Below are 6,845 nucleotides of genomic sequence, written 5' to 3'. Positions count from 1 at the left end.
CGTGACCATCATCTTGATTGTCGTTGTCACTATGCGCCTCATTGTCGATGTTGTCGCCGAGATCTCTGCCCGCGTCGTTGTTGCTACCTTGCGACCCATGCGCGCGCGTCATCGTCGGTGTCGGCACCATGGTGATCACTACCATTGCGGTCACCTTGGCTGGGCGCCTTGCCAACCACTTGGACGTCCTCCCCTGCAATATCATTAGTTGGAAATTCAAATGTGAACATGTTACCATTTGAAGCATCGTTGCACTACTAAGGGAAACCTTATACACATGAGCTTACCAGTAGTGCTTTTTAAAAGGCAGTGCTGCTACTAGTTAGCAGTGGAAGAAAGAGCGCTGCTACTATGCACATATCAGTAGTGTTGTAGTCATAAAACATGCTACTACTATAATTGTCAGACCGTTGCCGGCAGGCTAGGTATACTAGTAGTGCTCATACGTAAAAAGCACTACTACTATATTGCACATAGCAATAGCGCTTTTCTCCGACCAGTGCTACTGCTAAATTCAGTCCCCTTCTATGACCAAAGTTTAGTCCCACCTTGCTCCGCGAACAGAATGTTTACCACCTTAAATATGATGCTTCTCAAACTATCACATCCACTTGGTCTTCATTGTACTCTATGTGTAGGATCTGTGGCAATATGAATCTTCGCCGGTTTAGGATCTGTGGCAATATGAATCTTCACCAGTTTTCCTAAACCGGCGAAGATTCATACTGACAATTTAGATTCTACACAAAAAGATCATTGATGACCAATATGCTTTTTTTTAATTTGATGCTTTTACATGCTTAGCTTAGTAGTAGCGCTGGTTCTATAAAACCGCTACTGCTACTGATCATAGTAGTAGCACTGGTTCCCTTAGCGTGCTACTGCTATGGAGATTAGCAGTACCGGTGGTTACGAACCAGTGCTACTACTGGGGGAACCTTATCCACACCCCGGCCCGCGCGCATCCTCACTCTTCCCCTCACACTCTCACTCGCTCACTCCGCCGCGCGCCGTCGCCGCCGCCGCCCGCCGTCGCCCACCATCACCCACCAGCGCCCCCAAGGTATCTGCCTCACTCCCCCCTCCTCTCGCCGCCCTCCTCTCTCCTCCCTCTGGCGGCCCTCCTCTCTCCTCCCTGCTCCCACTGGCGGCCCTCCTCCCTCCTCCAACCGCCCTGCTCCCTCCGTCCTCCTCCCACGGCCCTCCTCTCTCCTCCCTCCCTTACCCGCCCGAAGCCCTCACTCCTCCCTCATCCTCCTCCTCCTCCTCCTCCAACCTATCTTTGTATAAAAATTTAGGTATAGATTTTTTTAGTAAAAGAATTTAGTAACAAAAATTTTTACGTACAGAAATGTATTATGATATATGAGGATTTTTTTAGTAAATGTAGGTTCTCTGAATAGAATTAAAAAAATAAGTAAATGTAGGTCTTTTCAATAGAATAGGAATTTTCTAAGTTATGTGAAATTAGGGCATTTTTCTATGATTCAAGAAGTAGACAGTAGTTAAAAAACCAGGGCATTTTTCTAGGGTTTATGAGGATATATAGATGAATGGATGGATGGGCACATGTTAGGGCTAGAATTATGGTATTTTTAGTAAATGTATAGGTCTTTTCAATTTTTAGGGTTAGAACAAGGTATTTTTAGTAAATGATAGGGCTAGAACTAGGATGTTTTAGACATAGGTTTTCAGTAAGTCCTAAGATGAGGATACTAATGTTTTTGTTTATATTTTGTTTTTACAGAAATCGAGGAGCCCCTGCATCATCCCCGCCATCGTCCCCGTCACCGACCACCTCCGACCTTGAGGTGAGACCAGCCAAATCCCCTTGTCGATGATGATGTAGATGTTTTGATAGTTGTAGTAGAGTGGTAGCTACATGGATGGCCTATGTTTGCAGGGAACACCTCACAGTGGCCTATGTTTTTCGGGAGTGTTGCTTAAATTCCATTTTGGCAAATCTTAGGCGCTCGATATATGTCCTTTTTAGCAAAGGACATGCTTTCCCATGAATTTTGTCATAACTTGTACTAGAATATGTAGGAAATATCGAGTCGCCCGGATTATGCTAGACCTTTGTTATGCACCGGGGGAGGGAGGAGTAACGACCATCACCAATGGTCGAAAAATCAGCGAGGGAGTGTGTCCACCATATATGAGAGAGGACGAAGAATCCTGACTATTGTCGTGGGGGTCGTTTCTCCTTCTTCTCCTTGTGCTAGACCTTTGTTATGCACTAGGGGAAGGAGGAGTAACGACCATCACCGACGATCGCACATGTCAGAGAGGAATCAGTGAGGGAGAGTCTCCACCATATATGAGTGGACGAAGAATCCCGACTATTCTCATGAGGGTGGCTTCTCCTTCGTTCCCTTGTGCTAGACATTTTGGTGTAATGCACTCGCGAACAAAGGGAGGAGCGGCCATCACCAACGGTCGAATATATACACCACGTGAGCTGAGAGTTTTCAAGAAAAGACTCGACAGACCGATAGTCAACCCGTGATGAATAACAACGATCTAATTTAGTTTTTGTAGTACATATATTGAATTGTAAAAGTGTAATCTTTGAATTATAAACATAGGAAATGTCTGACGACGATGATAGGCTCCCAGAGTGCGACTGGTGCAGCGATGACCGGGTTCTGTGCGACAGGCCTCACCTGGTATAAGGTCGGCACTTCAGTATTAAGCTCCAGGAGACCTTCGATGTTGAAACGGTACGCAATGACGACGAGTGCTTTTTCGTAATTAAGTACGACTGCTGCTTCTTTCGACGTGTAATTTTCGTCTTTTACAATTCGACTAGCTTATCCCATGACATGAAAGACACTATGTCTTGGAGAGGATGGATTTTGAAGATCATGAAATATGGAAACAAAAATAGTTCACCTAAGGACCCATCATGGTTATGATTTTGCTGTAAATCTATAAAATTCTGAAAGCGTATCCCATTTTGGTTACCCAAATTGGGAAGCACTTTGCAAGACACATGATTTTCATGAGGGTATGCTTGTCACCTTGGATCTTGGTGATCCTGACATCGATGAAGAAAGTATGGATATTTGAGTCCTTGTTGATATGCTTCTGATTCTACCGCTATGTGAGTTTCTCAAACATAGTTATTAAGTAATTTATATTGTTTATTTAATAGTTGACAACTTATTTCCATTGACAACATATTTTCATTCTTCAAAAAATGTACAGAAGATGGTAGACAGAACCTACTACACGGATGGCGCAAAATTAGCTCATTAGGAGAAAGATCATCTTATCTCATTTACTATTTATGTTGAGAATTACAATATCAATTATCAAACGTCTGCACATTATGGTCAATACGATGCCACTAGTGCATGTGCTGACCTATGGTAACATCCACGGAGATGGCATGGTAAGATTTTTTACTGTTACGACATCCGTGCATCTTTTGCATATATTCTTGTAAAGCTAAACTACATTGATAACTACGATGTTATTATTATGTTTTCAACAGAAAATCCCGAAGGATTGTGTGCCTGATCTGATGTTTCTGTAAGGTCGGCTTGATGTTGTTAGCTTACGACCATATCTGCCTAGGTTTCACAACTATTCATACCGGATTTCTAAAACCGATCAAGACATGATAATCAAATAATGGTCAAAATGTATGAACAATCATATGGAGCTACTTGGAAGCAAGATTATTCGAAGCGCAAGAATTGGAGACAGGATAGTCTCCATTCTCCATAATGGAGAGTCGGGGCCTATCTTGTTTTATGCTATTTTACCTTAAAGAGGGTAGTAGGTCCTATGATGGAGGAGTAGGTCCTAGGTACAATGTGTTATCATGTGTTACAATGTGTTAGAGTTGATGATGATGAGGAGGAGGAGTTGTGATTATGACTAGTGACCAAGTTGTTATATGATGTCTCATGGACAAAAATGATGACCAAGTTATTATGACCATGCATGATGCTAAGTTGTTATATGAGCACGATGAGTTATTATATATATATATATATCAGTGGGTGAAATGAACATGGATTAGATTCAAGTGGAGGCAACATGTGGTGCACATCGAAAGTACTACTAATCCAAACTAGATGAAGTTTGGATTGATTAATATTACTTTCGACATGCACCACATGTTTCCTCCACTTGAATCTAATCCACGTTCATTTCACCCACTATTATATATCATAACTAATCATGGTCATAAAATCATGTGATGAAAGTACTGTATATAAAACCTATACAAATACAGTGACAATAAGCTGCATTTTCAAAAATACAGGAAAATTTAGCAGTAGCGCTTTTCAAAACAAACGCTACTACTACTTACTATTATGAGTAGCGCTTTTCCCTACCAAGTGCTACTGCTAACTAGGTATAGCAGTAGCGCCGGAAAACCAGCGCTACTGCTACCAGTTAGCTGTAGCGCCTTACTGGTAGCGCTTGTACAAGCGCTACTGATAGCTATAAAACAAGCGCTACTACTAGGGTTATCCCTTGTAGTGTTGGGTGCCGCATTCCAATTCCATGCTTGGTTTTCTTCAAACACAACGTCGCGTGAAATCCATAGACGCTTGGTTTGTGGATTGTAGAAGTGGTATGCCTTGGTGCCAGAACTCCTCTCATATCTGATGAACATCATCTTGGTGCTGCGATCGACAAGCTTCGAGAGATGCGGCTCCGCCATCTTCACGTGTGCCACGCATCCGAACGTCCATATATGAGACACATTCGGCTTACGTCCATAAATTGCTTCATACAGAATCTTAATGATCACCACCTCAGTTGGTGCTCGGTTGAGATGATAGACCGCCATCAAGAAAACTTCTCCCCAAAGTGTCACCGAAAGGTTTTTGCTCTTGAGTAAACTTCTTTCCATGTCAATGACGGTTTGATTGCGCCTTTCAACAACCCTGTTCTACTGTGGCGCATACGGTGCCGCGAGGAACCTTTTTATGCCGATCTTCCCACAGTAGTCATTGAACTCATTCGACGTAAACTCTCCGCCGCGATCTGTCCAGAGAGCGCGAACGTTCATCTTGTGTTCCATTTCCATTGCAGCCTTCAGCTTCTTGAATGTATCAAATGCCTCATCTTTAGATCGTAGGAGAACGACCCACATGTATCTCGAGTAGTCATCTACCACAAGGAAGAAGTACTTCTTTCTTGCGTGAGTTGCCGGGGGTGAAAGGGCCACATAGATTACCATGGAGCAGCTCGAGTGCATCACTTGCACGATAGATAGACTGAGCAGGGAACAGCCTGTGGTGCTGTTTTCCAACCAAGCACCTATAACATACTCGATCAACATGGTCGATAAAAGGCATCCCAGATACCATCTCCATCTTTGACATCTTCTTCAAGGTGTAGAAGTTAAGTGTACAAATCGAGCATGCCATAACCACTAATCATCATCACTCTTGGCGAGCCAACACTCTGGTTAAGATTGAACAAGGTTGAGGATATAGAGCCTGTTCCGCATGCGATTCACACGCGCTAGCATGTTTTGGAGGTTGTCGAAGATCGTCATCACTCTGTTCTCAATATCCACCTTGCATCCATTCTCGTCAAGTTTTCTGACAGAGATGATGTTGTTGTGAAGACGTGGGATGTAGTACACTCCGGTGAGTATGCGATGTTATCTTGTGAGACCCTCGAAAAGGACAAGACCTTGCTTAGAAATCTCCACATTTGAACCATCACCGAACTTGACTGAGCCTTGAACATCATATCTCAGCTTGTGGAATTTCTCCTTGCACCCCGTCATGTGTCTAGATACCATGACACATTCTGGTTCCCGGATAACTTCCGTATTACTTTCTTCTCATGAAGTAGCACCTTCCGGTTTGGTTTCACAACCACTATTTGGACGAGATCACAAACTTCGGCCATCAGAAGACCTGGAGATTCGTCTTCCAGCTCCGCAAAATTTGCCTTGATCTCCCGCTTGTTAGGCTCCGGACAATCCTTCGCAAAGTGACCCATCTTTTGTTGCAGTTATAGCACTTGACCTCAGACATATCCAAGTCCCATAGCTTCCGCTCTTTAGATCGGTCCGCCCTACCATGACCTTGCAGCTTGCCTTTTCATCTGCCTTTTCTGATTTGTCCGCCGCTCTTCGCGTTGCTGGAGCCTTTGCCAACATTGCACCTTCCTTTCCTACTTGGGGACTCCCAATTTGCGTGCTAGTACATGTGTTGGTCACTACCAACTTCTTTTCCTTTCCGACAACCACGAGCATTCTCTTCCCATGTCTGCATGCGTCCAATAGCCTCCGTTATGGTCATGTTGTCGATGTCGTCAAGTTGCTCGAGTGTGCCAATGATGTACGTGAATTTATCAGTCACCAAACCGAAAATTTTCTCCATGATCTTGACTTCCTCGAGCTTTGCACCAAGCACATGGATCTCTCCCACCAAAGTAGCCAGGCACATGGCATAGTCGTTCACCGGTTTAGTTTCCTCCATATGCAACTTGTGAAATTGGCACTTCAACACTTGTGCCCGAGCCTTCGTGATGCAATCTTCTCCAATCCTCATCTATTTGAGTGCGTTCCACCCCTCTCTTGCCGCCTCGAACTCCGCCAATGTCATTAGCACAGAATCCGGCACAAACTGGGCTATGGCGGCCATGGCACCTCCATCGCACTCGTCGTCGTCGTGTTCGTCCGTGATGGCCTCCCATACTCAAAGGGTTCAGAGAATGATCTTCATATTCATTGCCGACATATCATAGTTGGCTTCGGTGAGTATTGGGTACTGGATGGGGGTGTTGCGATGCGTCTTTATGTTGGCGCCGCCCGTTCCGCCACCTTTGGTTGCTGACTTGTCGCCTTTCTTCACTTTGTC

The sequence above is a fragment of the Triticum dicoccoides genome, chromosome 5B (genome assembly GCF_002162155.2).
Source record: "Triticum dicoccoides isolate Atlit2015 ecotype Zavitan chromosome 5B, WEW_v2.0, whole genome shotgun sequence".
Classification (NCBI taxonomy): domain Eukaryota; kingdom Viridiplantae; phylum Streptophyta; class Magnoliopsida; order Poales; family Poaceae; genus Triticum; species Triticum dicoccoides.
The sequence above is the reverse complement of the archived record's forward strand: the minus strand, read 5'-3'. Positions refer to the sequence as shown.